The sequence below is a fragment of the Delphinus delphis genome, chromosome 2, assembly GCF_949987515.2.
Source record: "Delphinus delphis chromosome 2, mDelDel1.2, whole genome shotgun sequence".
Taxonomy (NCBI): domain Eukaryota; kingdom Metazoa; phylum Chordata; class Mammalia; order Artiodactyla; family Delphinidae; genus Delphinus; species Delphinus delphis.
In genome coordinates, this window is record NC_082684.1 from 135,070,830 (window position 1) to 135,087,160 (window position 16,331).

A 16,331-nucleotide genomic window follows, 5' to 3' on the forward strand; every position below is an offset into this window, starting at 1 on the left:
CTTTGTATGAGCACAGAGAAAAGCGTGTAACACACAGACAATATCGTTAACACTGTGTGCTTGTTGTTAGACCATTGTTTCAGGTCCAGAAACCTTTCATTCTGCTTTGTGATGCTAGGGCTGAGACTCCACAAACCGCATTTCTGGTTTGCCAGCTGCTGTCTGTCACATTCTGTTAATACGGGGTGCTGGAGGGACTTCCTATTTGCCTCCTGAGGGCTTCCTGTTCCTGTCAGAGGAGCCCCAGTAATTTTTCACCCTGGCAGCAACAGGATTTTCCACATCCCCAGAATGAGCTTCTTGATGACCCTTTAGAGCACTGGCACTCCAGTGCCCGCTCCTCAGAGGTCTGGGTCCCATCTCCACAAGGCCCCTTCTCCAAGTTTCTGGGTTCAAACAACCTTGGCCAATTCCCTTTGTTCGCCAGCCCTAGGAGTGGAGAGTCACTTCCTGCGGCTTCTCTGTTATCTCAATGCACCCTTTTGCCTCCTCAGTCCTCTAGCACCTATTAAGTCAATTGTACTAGTTTGCTATTGCTGCTCTAATAGGTTATCACAAACCTAGTGACTTAAAACACACATGGGCTTCCCTGGTGGTGCAGTGGATAAGAATCCGTCTGCTAATGCAGGGTACACGGGTTCGAGCCCTGGTCCGGGAAGATCCCACGTGCTGCAAAGCAACTAAGCCCGTGCACCGCAGCTGCTGAACCTGAGCTCTAGAGCCTGCGAGCCACAACTACTGAGCCCACATGCCACAACTACTGAAGCCTGAGCGCCTAGAGCCCGTGCCCCGCAACAAGAGAAGCCACAACAATGAGAAGCCTGCGCACCACAACTAAGAGTAGCCCTCACTCACTGCAACTAGAGAAAACCCGTGCACAGCAACGAAGACCCAACGCAGCCAAAATATGAATAAATAAATTTATAAACAAACAACATACATTTATTATCTTACAGTTCTGGAAATCAGAAGTCCAAAATGGGTTTCATTGGGCTAAAATCAAGGTGTTAGCAAGCCTTCGTTCCTTCCAGAGGGGCTAGAAAAGAATCTCTATCCTTGCATTTTCCAGCTTCTAGAAGCTGCCCGCATTTTTTGGCTCGCGGCCCCCCTCCTCCACCTTCAGAGACAGCAGCACAGGACCTTCAAATCTCTCTCTGACTCTCTTGCTTCCCTCTATTCCTTTAAAGGACCCTTGTGATTACACTGGACCCACATTAATAATCCATGATAATGAAATTTCCACATTTAATCATGCAGGAAAATGTTAAAAATATATGAACATTTAATGGGACATTTACCATATAATGGGACTATCCCATTATAAAACAATAGATACCCTACAATCCAATTTTCAAAAGGTGTATTTATACATGGAAAAACTATGGACAGGTATACTCTAACACATTAAACAGTGATTATCTCAGAGTATGGGGTTTTGATTAATTTTTATTTAAAATGTTTATTTCCTTGTATCTTTTAAGAGAAAAGTTAGATGTGTCATACACACACACACACACACACACACATACATAGAGAGAGAGAGAGGGAGAGAGAGAGATTGATTTATATATATCTTTGAGATACAACTTAGGGGCCCTACTGCTTTTTCACCTGTAACTTTTTAGCTACAGAGTAATATTATAATTCCTAAGTTACTGCTTTCCGCATCCCACACAACAAGGTAAAACAAAGTAGCTCTAAGAACCAACAAGCGGTCCTGATCCCAGCAAGAACTGCCTAAGAACTAGCCAGCTATTCTTCAAAGCCTATGGCAAACAGTAATCTTTCCATCCGTCCCCTCCTCCTCGCACTCCAGGTGACTGTCACTGCACCTCCTCTGCATGCCCTAGGCACTTTAGTGACACCTCAGAGGCATTCACATAAGAATCTTCCCACCTAGAATAGAAGCACCTGTGGGCAGGAATCCCATTGTAGTTTGAGAATTACTCTCAGTTCATGACATGAGTGATAGCTTTGGGGTCATTAAGCCCTACTTAATCTCCGGCAAGTGTCTTGAGTTCTTTGAGTCTCAGTGTTCTCATCTGCAATTTGGGATAATAAGGTCCACGTGACATGACCGTAGAGGTGTAACTGCTAAGAATCAGGGCTTTGGAGTTGAACTGGGCTTCTTATCCAAGCTCTACCACTTGTGTGCTTTGTATCCTTAGGCAAGTCACTCTACCTCTGAGCCCGAATCTCCTCCTCTACATACGAAGAATCATTGTAATACCTATTTCAGAGGTTTGGTGGAGGGTAAATAAGCATGTAATCGTGGTGACCTCACTGGTTCAAGGATCAGCATCACCTTTCCCCCAGTTGACGGCATTGGCCTCCTCATGTCTCCATGCTTCGCCCTCCAGTCTCTGCTCAACACAACAGCCAGGGTGCTCCAGCTGAAGCTCCATTACATTCTGTCATTCCCTGCCAGTGGGCATCAGCAAACTATGACTTACAGGTCAAATACAGCCCATAAGCTCAAAATGGTTTTCACATTTTCAAATGGTTGGGGAAAAAAATCAAAAGGGGAATAATATTTTGTGACACATGAAAATTATACAAATTCCAACAGTGTACATAAATCGAGTTTTCTTGGACCACAGCTACACTGGTTTGTTCACACAGTGTACCTCCATGGTAGACGGCAGCTTTCTGAGTAGTTGTGACAGAGACTATACCGCCAGCAAAAGCTAAGATATTTACTATCGGGCCCTGTACAGAAAAAGTTACCAACCAGGGAAGCCCGTTTTTATTATTTTTGATTGATTAGTAGTATGTATACAAGTGCCTCACATAAAACAAACTCGTAGATTTTAATTTCCTTCCCTTCCTTTTATATCTTACAGCGCTTGGAAAAGTGTCTTATCCTTACTAAGCCCTCACTACTCTGGTGACTTTTCACTCACCCCTGTGCCCATCTGTATCAAACCAAATACTGGGCCTCTACTCCTTGTCCTGTCCAGCTCCCAACATTCAGCTCTGTGGCTCTGTCACCAGGGGGAAAGTCTGCATGTGATTGAAGGGATACTAGTGGCCCCATCTTACCAGATCTGCCTGAACTACTGCGGACGGTGCTGTAAAGAACTCTAGTTCTGATACCAACCTCAGAAAGACTATTTAAAGGCAAAACACTTAGGAGGTCTGGACGCTTGTACCTAAGATAAAACTGTTATAAAGTCTCCTGGGTTTGGAAAAAAACTGGCTGTGTAATCACCATGGCTTGGCTTTGTTTAAATAAGAGTGTTTGAGGAATGCGTTCAGGACTATTTAAACTCAGATCATTTAAATTCTAAAGAATTCAAAAAATAAGGGTAAACACTTAAATGATTTTAAAGATAAGCAAGATAGGAGACTATGTAACTTACAGAGCTTCCACCCTTCGTTCTGAGGGTCAAGTCATTTTATGTGGAGTGTCTGGGGGGAAATAAAGGTAGGGGGTGGGGGAGACGGAGCCCAGGTGTACAATGAAGTCATACATCTTGGATTTTCTGGGGGCACACTTAATATCAAATCTTGTGGCATTTAACAGTGTATGTTGGATTTTTATTTCTGAGAATATGGCCATTTTAGTCCATTTAGATCATCTATTCCAACAACCCTTATCTTACAAAGAAGAACATGAGGTCCAGAGAGGGATTCGCAAATGCTAGGCATAATTCCTGGCACATAGGTGCTAACTAAATATTTGCCAACTAAAATTGGACCAATGACTTGCTCAAAATTAGGAAGTTGAGGAGTTAGGACACTTCCTTAGGCCCTCTCAGCTAGAGACCATCAAGCCCGCCCTGTGCAGCCTCAACTCCACACAGGTACCAGGCCAGTATTGACCACCATAGAGAGAGCATTAGTCAACACAGGTCCTTCAGGCAGGTGGGTTTGGGATTAAGCGAGCTTCTTTACCCTTGTTGGGGCCTCTGGGCACCAGTTATATATTTCTCCAACGCCTATCTCACTGGTAGCACGTGATGCTATTTTTAAAAAATTAACAATGATTTCTTTTTTTTTTTTTTTTTGCTGTACACGGGCCTTTCACCGCTGCGGCCTCTCCCACTGCGGAGCTCAGGTTCTGGACGCACAGGCCCAGTGGCCATGGCTCACGGGCCCAGCCGCTCCGCGGCATGCGGGATCCCCCCCGGACCGGGGCACGAACCCGCGTCCCCGGCATCGGCAGGCGGACTCGCAACCACCGCACCACCAGGGAAGCCCAATGATTTCTTTTTTAATTAAATTAATTTATTTAATTTATTATTTTTATTTTTTGGCTGCATTGGGTCTTCGTTGCTGCGTGCAGACTTTCTCTAGTTGCGGTGAGTGGGAGCTACTCTTCATTGAGGTCCGCGGGCTTTTTAGTTCAGTGGCTTCTCTCGTTGCAGAGCACGGGCTCTAGGTGCACAGGCTTCAGTAGTTGTGGCCCGCAGGCTCTAGAGTGCAGGTTCAGTAGTTGCACATGGGCTTAGTCACTCCGTGGCATGTAGGATCTTCCTGGACCAGGGCTCAAACCCGTGTCCCCTGCATTGGCAGGAGGATTCTTAACCACTGTGCCACCAGGGAAGCCCCAGTGACACCATTCTTACAGACCCTTTTGAGAAAGCCGTCTTGCTCTGAGTCAGGTAGCTCTGCAACCTATGCCCCCATCTGATTAGATAGAGGATAAGGCCCAGGTCAATGGTGGTCATTTTTATAGACTGGAAATACAGGAAGTCTGGAGGGTGTCAGGCATGAGACTCTGACAAACAGGCACCTTCTCCACAGCAGAGTGACTGGTGGACCCACCAGAACTACTCTTTAGGGCACAGTCAAACAGAAGATGTAGGGGATGCTGTGATGTGCCACCACATCCCCCCTTTAGGATTGAGGCACTCATTTTTCCCCACTGCAGGCATTCTTGGCTATTCACAACCCACCCCTCTCCTAGACTTGCCCTCAGCCAAATTATACCCCTTCCCCAGGAGCAGCCAGCAACTAATTCCCTGTGAGAGTACAAAGGCCTGACCCCATTGTCTCAATCTGAAGCACCTTTGAAAGGCCATTCCAACTCCAGAATTCCCCATGGGGTCGGCTGAGGCCTTTGTACTGACTGCATCGAAGTCCAACTTCTCCCTTATCTCTTACTCCTCATAGGTATTGATCTTGAGAGTTCTTTGCAATAAACTTCCCGCAGACAGATAGCCACCTCAGAGTCTTTTCCTAGGGAATTCTAAGACAGAAGGGGAAGCAGACAGTGGAACAGAAGCCTAGACACGTTCAGAGAAGACACTGAGCGAAAGGCATGAGGTAGCAGACACCATGTCCTCGCACAAACCATTCAGAAGTCAGGAGCTACAGTTAAAAGGAGAGAAGAAAAGTTGAGAAAGCTCAAATCACTTTCCCAATGCATTGTTAAAATCAGTTGAAGTAACCTGAGTTGTCTGTCTCCTTTCCTTCTAACCAGAAAGAGCCTTAGGACCACACTCAGCTGGACATGTGCCTCCTGTCCTTTTTGTTTTTCCACTTCCTGCCTTGACTCTGGGATCACGTGGCCAGGACACTCTGCCCACATTCATCAGCCTCTCCCTTTGAGGAACTGGCCAGTATTCTCTAAACCCCCAACTTCTGAATCAACTGATGACCCAGAACAAAAGTGCTTCCTCCCGTCTGACTGTGAGTACTGCATGTCCCTTTGGACACTGTCTTGGATTGCTGCCCCCCCGCCGGGGGCTAGTTTGATGGCAGGGTCATTTTTCCTAGCTCCATGCCCTCAGGCTCTGGCTCCTGTTCTCTCCCCATTATCCCGTGATGTTGAGGGTACAGCCAAGTACACTCAGGTTCTATAACCTCCTTTTCCTTTTTGGCTTTAGTTTCACCTCTAAGAAAATACAGACATGGCTTCTTACAATTTTAGTTTTTTTCCCCTCATTTCTTGCTCTCTTTGTCTGCATGTCTCATCCTTTAGCAAGAAACCTTCTTAAGTTTTAAAACTTCATTAGGTCAGAACTAAGGGTTATGGAGAACATCTAACTAGTAGCATAAAGTGTTCACAGTGAGTCTGAAATATTAGTTCAACTATTTCTTGTCATAATATAAAAGATGATGGATCGTAACAAGTTGCTTTAAATGGATTTATTTACTTATTTTTTTAAATGTTAGTATGCAAAAGTTTAAACATACACATAAGAAATCATATAATACTTCATGTACCCATCATCCAGCCTAATTTATCTAAAATGTACATATTTATTCTACTTTGTTCAGTTGAGTGAACGCAGTCAATAGATGATGAATCAACTAATTGCAGGTAACTCAAGGTCAACCTAAAATGACAACTACTGATCACTTTGTCTGACTGACCTGCTCATTCCGTGCCTCCCACATTGAATTGGTTGGCAAAAATGAATGATTCTTCTACACATCTCTTGACTTTATCCCCTTCTATCTCCACCCTACTTCTATAGTTTAGGGACCTCAGTCATCTCTTGACTGTATAACTAGATTTTATATCTTGAAATTTTAATATGTTGTCAGTTCCCACCCCCCCATATTTGCTCCTCTCTATTCCTCCCATTCAAGCAGAGGGTCAGCTCTGAACTCTGAAATCTTGGGAAAGATCCGATGCAGAGCAGAAGGCAGAAGCAGGCAAAGCTTTCTCACTTTTGTTTTCCCAAAACCCAAGGAGCTTGAGGGAAAATTAGAGGGTTTGCAAAGGGAAGAAAGGAAGAACGATATTTGCAGGTATAGATAGCGTCTAGGGGCAAAAACAGAGTTCCTTGGTGGGGGAGGTCCCGGCTCCACAGGAAGCCTGGTTCTGATTCCTGGGAGGGAGCAAGTCCCCAGGGAGGAGTGGCGACTGGCTCCATCTAGGCGGGGTGACTATAAGCAGACTCACAATAGATGCCCAAATCCCCAGCGTGGCACAAAGATAACAGAGAATTGCTGGGCCTAAAGGGACCATGTGGGCAGGACTGTTGGTTGTCTCAGTGGTACCACATGTCTGATGGGAGCACATTGCCACACACCCCCACCTCAGCACTGGGGGAGACTCTGGAGCTGTACAGCATCGCCCCTGTCGGTAAAGCAGGGAAGAACTCAGTTCCAAGTCTCAGCGGGATGGCCAGTGAATCAGTTAAGTAACTTGCCCACGTTTATACAACAGCTAACGCATGGCACAGCTGGTATGTAAGGCCAGGCCTCTCGGCTTTACCCCCCCAATTACTCTTATAGAATTGCACAAATTCAGTGCCTTAACACCTCCATCAGCTTCCTGAAGAGTGACGGATACCCTTCTGTCCCAGAGGCATGAAGGTGTATCAGACACAATATCAGGTGACCCCTCTCCTGAGGCAGCTGTGGGAGGTGAAGGAGCTCAGGCTGGCATAGCCTCAGACTCTCTAAGACTCACTGAGCCATATGACGGTGTCCGGCCTCAGGCTCCTCGTGAAATGGAGCTATAACACCTACATCACAGGGCTGCTGGTGAGCATGAGATAAGATAATGGAGATGAAATGTACTATAACAAATGTCTGGGTTTAGGAGAAATATCAGGAAGAACAATAACAACTAGCACTTTCATAGTAATAGTGACGCCCTGAGGCCTGCTGGACCTTCTAGGGCAGTTCAGTTCCTGGAGACCAAGCTCTCTAGGATCTCAACCTCTGCATAGCCTGCTCCCTTTTCCTGGAACATCTTGCCCTGCCCTGCCCTCCTCTCCCTTTGCAAACTCCTATTGATCTGGTCTCACTGTAAAATGTCACTGCTTCTGAAGGCCCTCCATGAACCATGTGTGACAAGCCCCTTCTCTGGGCAGCCCTACCTGCATGCATTGCCCCTTTAGCACTGAAATTCCCTCACTCACCAGCCCATCAGCACACTCCTCTTCCCCTCAGCCTCCCCTCTCCAACTAAACTAGCAAGCTCCTGGAGAGTGGGGGCTGTGTCTTGTTTATCATTGTATTTCTAAGGTCTAGAAGAGGGCCTCACATATAATAGACACTCAGTATTTCAAAATCCGTTAAATGAAGGAAGGTACAAATATACCCTCTGAGTCATCAAACACAGATTCACTTATGGTTCCCAGTAGTTTCAGTGCCAAGTATGTCTTACTATAATTGAATTTCCTAAAAATTGGTAATCCAAATACAGTTTAAATATAACATAGCTAGTCACCAACCACCCATAAGCAGAACATAAGTTGCTCCTTGAAGGGCTTGATAATTCTTTGGCTTACCTAAGAAAGTTTAAGAAACATTTGCTGAAAACATTCTCTGACATAAATTGTACCAATGTTTGTTAGGTCAGTCTCCCAAGGCAAGCTTACAAGTTTGCCTTGTGCACGGCAAAGGAAACCATAAACAAAACGAAAAGACAACCTAAGGAATGGGTAGAAAATATCTGCAAACCATGCGACCAACAAGAGCTTAATTTCCAAAATATACAAATAGCTCATACAACTAAACAACAAAAAACCAAACGACCCAATTGAAAAATGGGCAGAAGACCTAAATACTGTAGACATTTCTCCAAAGAAGACATACAGATGGCCAATAGGTACATGAAAAGATGCTCAACATCACTAATAATTAGAGAAATGCAAATCAAAACTACAATGAGGTACCACCTCACACTGGTCAGAATGGCCATCATTAAAAAGCCTAAAAATAACAAATTCCGGAGAGGATGTGGAGAAAAGGGAGTCCTCCTACACTGTTGGTAGGAATGTAAGTTGGTGCAGCCACTATGGAGAACAGTATAGAGGTTCTTCAAAAAACTGAAAATAGAATTACCATATGATCCAGCAGTCTCACTCCTGGGCATATGCCCAGACAAAACTATAATTCAAAAAGACTCATGCACCCCTATGTTCATAGCAACTCTATTCACAATAGCCAAGACATGGAAACAACCTAAATGTCTATCAATAGATGAATGGATAAAGAAGATGTGGTACATATATATAATGGAATACTATTCAGCCATAAAAAAGACCAAAATAATGCCATTTGCAGCAACTGAATGGAACTAGAGATTATCATACTAAGTGAAGTAAGTCAGAAAGAGAAAGACAAATACCATATGATATCACTTACATGTGGAATTGTTTGGGGGCACCCCACAGGCCTACAAGGCCTGTGCTTGCCCAGCCTCAAGACTGAAGAAAGAGTCCAGAATCAGCAACAGAGACACCAGTGGTTTAATGGATGGGGGAGCTTACACAGCTGAAGCAAGGTCCTGGAGTGACACCCCACCGTGTGCGGTGGATGGCGGGCAGAACATTGTGGTGGTCTTTGCTCCTGAGGGGGAGGGGAGATGATCAGGTATAGGGGAATTGACGTCAGGTGAGCTCATTAGTTACCAGGGAAACCAGTAGAGGAGCATGTCCCTCAGTGCCCCTTTGATAAGAACAATCACTAGCTGGGCCCTGGGGCAAGTATGTAGGAAGGTCAGTCATGTGTGTAAGATATACTTGAAGCAGGCACTGGTCAGCCAGGGGATGTACAGAGAGCAAGAGAACAGCCACCTTGAGTGGCCTGACCATACAGGAATCTAAAACATGACAGAAATGAACCTATCTACAAAACAGAAACAGACTCACAGACATAGAGAACAGACTTGTAGTTGCCAAGGGCAGGCGGGATGGGGGTGGGGCAATGGACTGGGAGTTTGCGGTTAACAGATGCAAACTATTATATATACAATGAATAAACAGCAAGGTCCTACTGTATAACACAGGGAACTATATTCACTATCCTGAGATAAACCATAATGGAAAAGAATATTTTTAAAAATGTATGCATATGTATAACTGAATCACTTTGCTGTACAGCAGAAATTAACACAACATTGTAAATCAACAATTAAAAAAGTTCTTGAACCGAAGACAAAAAAAAGAAAGACAAAAAAAAATTTGCTGAGTAACTGTTCAACATAATATATCCTTCCTTGACCAGTGTGGGGACAAAATTCAGTGCATAAATTCTTACTGCTCACCACAAGCTGAGGTGTGTTCTATGTTTTATAAATTATAAGAATTGGGAACAAGTCTTTTCCTCTTAAAAAAATATCAAAGTCTAATATATTAAGGCCTGATGCCAGGAGCTATGAGATCGTTGGGGTAATCTAAAGTCCAGATTCTAGACAGTCCGGCCTTCAATTTTTTACAGTCTAATACTGGAAGATAATAAAGAGTACACCATTCCCATCTTAACCTTGGCTTCTGCTCAAGTCCACAGATTTGTGCTCCTGTCTTCTGTACCTGAGCTGGTCAATGAGAAGTTAATGAACTAAGAAGTTAGCCAAGCCCTAAACCAACAACTGCCCTAAATATTGACTAGACTGATCAGCCACAGACATTTCACAATGAATGATGGGGGAAAATTCAGTCTTACCGCAAACAGAACCAGATTAACATGTCTCCCATAACCCCATGGCAAGCAGCTGGGCCATTAAAATCACAAAATGCCACTTAGTCTAACATATTTTGTTTGCCTGATGCCCTCTGGAGCTGTTTATCTCTCTGCAGAGATGACACAGGTATGTGATATCCTGGTTTTATCTTAGGTTGGAGTGAGAACAATGAGGTCTTCTATAAAGTTTTGGATGGCTAGTCTCCAGAGAGCTGTCTTTTGCAATACCCAGTGAACTCAGAGTACAAATGATGCATTTACTCCTAAGGAAAAAAATGGACGTAGAGTTACAGAGTTTTTTCCCTGTCCGGCTTCCATATCTCCCTCAGCTTTGTCTTATAGAAGAAGAAACTGTTATGGGTCCGGGGCTGGGTATCCGGAGCAAGCGGAGCCAAGAATCGCCTTCCCTGGGAATCTAGAACCAAGACAAAGAGATTCCATTTTCAGTGGGACTGGTTTATAGACAAGACTTACAAACTCAGGATCTGGGAGTGGCGACTTCTGCCACATGGCCTGTAGAACAAAGAAAGCCAAAATGCAGTCAGAAAAAAGGAAAGAAGGAGAGGATGAAAAATGAGAGAGAAACTTCTGACAACATTCCACGTTCTTTTCTGAAACTTGGCTACTTATTGGGATTCCGTGAGACTCTTCTGTACCTCATAATAGATCCCTTTCTGCTTAAGTTGGCACAATTTGGTTTCTATTACCGATTTGTAATTACCGATTACATTTATTCTACTACCAATTTGGCTTAATCTATTGGTCAGAAGATTCAAAACTAATACACAGGCAATTTTGTGGTAAATATAAACTGCAATAGGAATTTGAGCACATACAATACAATGGTGCTAGGACACTGTCAAGAAATTCTTGTGGAATGAATTGAGATCAGTGATTTGCTGGTAAATGCTTAACAACGGGCTTTGTTTGTGGGGAGGTGGGAGGGGTAAGCCCTAATTTGTAGCATTTGCCAATTTCCAAGGTGTAAATGCTCCATTCATGGTCAGTTTCAAGCTATGTGAAGTCAGCACACACAGAGTTAGAGCAGCATACTCTTATATAGTATTTCTACAATGCATATACAAAGGATGTAAATTACCTCAAGAGCACTGCTAACAGTAACATGTAGTAAAATAATTAGGAAGTGATGAGTATTGAATAAGTATTTATCACTTTTGTTTTAAATAGAATGTATTTAATATATTCCAGTTTATGCAATTTAATTTTAATAATGGCTGTTTAATAACTGAAATTCCTGTAAATTTGACCATCTGCTTTTGCAAACTTGTACAAGCTGGCTCTAGCATACCACGGATTAAGATGAATGTTTGTTGGTCAAGTTCACATACAGGTTTAATACTGGGTTAATATAATAGCTAATACAGAGTAATCTCACCTAACTCTTTACTGTTAGTGCTCGACATGACACATACATTCTTTTGTTGTTGTTGTTCTTTCTAAGTCAGAACTTTCTCATTCCCTTTGGAAGCTTCTAAATTTTTACTTCTTCTTTCAAAAGAAGTGATGCCCCACCCTTTCCAAGCCCTCATCCCCCAACCCCAAGCTCAAGCTCCCAACCATCTCCTCTGGGACATCGGGTCATTAATTGCAGTTAGTACATCCCAAACCAAACTCATTATTTTCGGCCTGAACTTGCTCTTCCTCCCCCGTCTTCACCTATTTTACACCCTAACCACAAAGAACTATTTGTTTCCTATCTCATTTAATACCATCCCAATTCACTCTGTTTACCAAGGTGGAACTCTGAGTGCAGTGGCTCCCAGCCTTGGCTACATTCAAAAATACCTGCACCTGAGTTCCACAGGCAGCAATTCAGACTTAATTGGTCTGAGGTGTGGCTTGGGCATTGGGGGCGGGGAGGCTTAAAAGATTGCCAGGTGATTCTGATGTTCAACCAAGTTGCAAACCACTGCTTTAGTGTCAACCTTACCGACTCCCTCTTAGCATTTATTATTTTAAATGGGCTGCCAAAGACCAGTCAATTCTGCCTCCAAAATGCCTTTCAATTCCACTGCAAATCTCCTTTTCTACTCTCCTTGCTCCATCACTCCCTCACCTGGACTTCCATAATTGCTTGTTGACCCATCCCCCACAGTCAATCCGTCCTCCTCTAGAACCTCCTCTTGCACTTACCAGAGAGATCTTTCCCAAATACAGGTCTGGTCGTGTCTTAACACGCACTGAAAAGCCATTATAGTGGCAAGCAGTTGCACCACAACATTTGGATGCAAGAAACATCGCATCTCATTATCTTTCTCAATCAAATTAAATTGACTTTGAGTGTCCATTTTCCAGAAGAGTGGCTTATTATTGATTATCTTCTTTCCTAGAATTATACAAGAATCCCAGGAGGCCCCAACAAGCCAGGAAGTGTGGCCCTTCTAGGTCCATCTTGGTCACTCACTGCTGACATGCTATTTACACAACTTATGAGCCAATTCCATCCCCTTGGAGTCAAGCAGGTCACAAAGATCTTTCACCCAGACTTCCAGGCCCCAGTGTCTAGGGTCTGGCTTCCCTGGGCCACCCTCCATCTGGGGCACTGTGTGCCAGTGGTTGCCCAGGAGTTCACCACCCATGAACCCCCTATTCCAGAACACTCTGTCCCTTGCCTGTCTTGGGGAAACTGATTGCATCCTCAACCCTGGAAGACTTCCTTCTCCCAGAGGAACTAATTTCAGAGTTCAACACAAAGTCCTGTTTGCTGAAGGGTACCTGGCCTGGCAGGATGAAGCAATCCACTTGGCATAGAGGAGAATCCTGGCCCTGGCCTGGTCTGAGCAGGTCACATACCTGGGCCCAGAAAGAGTGTGGGGCTGGACTTTCCTGGTGACGTAGTGGTTAAGAATCTGCCTGCCAAAGCAGGGGACACAAGTTTGAGCCCTGGTCCAGGAAGATCCCACATGCTGTGGAGCAACTAAGCCTGTGCGCCACAACTACTGAGCCTGTGAACCACAACTACTGAGCCCATGCGCCACAACTGAAGCCTGCGTGCCTAGAGCCCGTGCTTCCCAACAATAGAAGCCACCGCAATGAGAAGCCTGCGCACCACAATGCAGAGTAGCCCCCCCTCACTGCAACTAGAGAAAGCAACGAAGCAACGAAGCGCACACAGCCAAAGCGCACAGCAACGAAGACCCAACACAGCCAAAAATAAATAAATAAGTAAATTTATTAAAGAAAAAAAAAAGAGTGTGGGACCAACACCACCAGTGCAGGTAGTTATGACTCTCCCTTTTCTAGGCTTTTGTTGTGGACTCACCCATTGTCTTATCAACACATATCTCTTTTACTTAACCCTGTGGAGTTGCAAAATAATAGAAGGAAGGAGTGGTTTGTCAATGATTAACCAACCTATTGTTGGTCACATTCTTGCAGAATCTAGCATCAGCCCAAAAAGAGCTGGGAGTCTGGGAGGAGTGCCTCTACTCTATTCAACTGGTCCCTCAGCACCTTCTTGGCCACTTCTAGCCACTCTCTCTGGGTACACAGGGAACGTCGTAATGAGTTACCTGTAGTTCGCCAAACATGCACCCTCTTGTGGCCTCCATAACTTTGCTTACGCTGGTCTCTGCCTCTAATACCTCCCCCCTCCCCCTTTCTATACCTGATGAGCTCCTATTCTTAACTTAACACTCACTTCTATGTCATCTAATCTAAAAATCTTCCAAAAGCATCTCACAAACACTTGATACATACCTCCATCTTAGGCCCCATCACGTTACTATCACTAACACTACACGTGTTGCTTCACCTCTCAAGTACTCACAGGCAGGCCTTGTGCTAGTGAATATCTTATGGACAGGAACTGTGTTTTCCTTCAGCGCCTTTCACAAGTCAGGCATATGTTAGATGCATTCTAAATTCCTAGAATTTTAGAGCTATAAGGAAGCTTGGAGTTCATCTAATCCAGTGGTTTTTGAACTCTATTTTAGTTCTGCAATCCCTCTTCAAACAAAATCTTACATGGAAACGATATTTAAATAGGTGAGAACAGAGAAGCTCTAGTTAAAAAGCAAAGGAGATGTTGGTGGAGAGAGAGAGAGAGAGAGAGAGAGAGAGAGAGGTAGGGAGAGAGAGAGGGAGAGGGAGAGGGAGAAGGAGAGGGAGAGGGAGAGGGAGAGGGAGAGGGAGAGGGAGAGGGAGAGGGAGAGGGAGAGGGAGAGGGAGAGGGAGAGGGAGAGGGAGAGGGAGAGAGAGAGAGACCCAGGGACCCACCTCCACAGGTCAAAATCGAAAACCCACAGGTCTTGCTCAATACCTTCATTTTGCTGATGAGACAACCATGGTCAGGGAACAATTCTATCTCATATAAACCTACTCCACCCTACATCTTAAGAAAGTTGTCACTTCACTCTCTCCAATCTTCTAGAATCATCACGGCCTCACAAGAAGAATCAATGGACCATTTTTAAAGCCTTTGTATGATAAACGATTTCCTTTGCCATGTATTATGCATCCTATTAACCAATTCTTCAAGGAAGGTGTTTATAGGCAAGTTATTACTGTGTCAGGATTGCAGAAACATGTACAGCAATTATCTGGGGTGTTTTTTAATCGCTTTAAAAAATAAATTTCACCTATTTTTGTGTGCGTGTTTGTAAAATTAACAGGCTTGAGTCTGTGCCACATTTTTGTGTGCGTGTTTGTAAAATTAACAGGCTTGAGTCTGTGCCACATAGTTCTGCCAGTGTGCCTCCGTGAGCAGTTCCAACCTGCAAAAATCTCTTCCAGGCTGAAGATATTAAGGAAGTATCTTTAGTTTCTTTTGACAAGGTCCGGTTTGGTTTTTGTTGTTTAATTAATTAATTATATTTATTTTATTTATTTATTTTTGGCTGGGTTGGGTCTTTGTTGCTGCGTGCGGGCTTTCTTTAGTTGTGGCGAGCAGGGGCTACTCTTTGTTGAGGTGCGCAGTCTTCTCATTGCGGTGGCTCCTCTTGTTGCAGAGCACGGGCTCTAGACACGTGGGCTTCAGTAGTTGTGGCACGTGGGCTCAGTAGTTGTGGCTCACGGGCTCTAGAGCGCAGGCTGAGTAGTTGTGGTGCACGGGCTTAGTTGCTCCGCGGCATGTGGGATCTTCCCGGACACAGGGCTCAAACCTGTGTCCCCTGCATTGGCAGGCGGATTCTTAACCACTGCACCACCAGGGAAGCCCTTTGTTGTTGTTTTTAAATAATCCAGGAAGTGGACCAAAGCACTCCCTTCCTTTATAAGCCACAATGCATTGAGATGTAACTTCGAGGGTGGAGGCATTTGCTTATTCTTAAGCAGGTCCTGGGTACTTTCAAATTATAAGGAAAGTAATTGGAAATTCTTAGGGTCAGATCACAATTGCCTCAGGAGTAAATGCATATTGTGAATTCCTGCAGAGAGGATATTGTCAATTCCATTACAGTCACAACTCTTTAAATCAAACCTTTTCTCTCCTTTCCACCATCACCACCCTAAGTCAGGTCTCACCACCTCTTGTATGTACCATTGCTTTCGCCCTCTAACAAATTTCTCCGTCTTCAGTTTCAATCCCTCGGACCCAGCTTTTTGTTTTCTTTTGTTTTGTTTTGTTGTTTAACATCTTTATTGGAGTATAATTGCTTTACAATGGTGTGTTAGTTTCTGCTTTATAACAAAGTGAATCAGTTATACATATACATATGTTCCCCTATCTCTTCCCTCTTGCGTCTCCCTCCCTCCCACCCTCCCTATCCCACCCCTCTAGGTGGTCACAAAGCACCGAGCTGATCTCCCTGTGCTATGCAGCTGCTTCCCACTAGCTATCTACCTTACGTTTGGAAGTGTATATATGTCCATGCCACTCTCTCACTTTGTCCCAGCTAACCCTTCCCCCTCCCCATATCTTCAAGTCCATTCTCTAGTAGTTCTGCGTCTTTATTCCCGTCTTGCCCCTAGGTTCTTCATGACCTTTTTTTTTTTTTT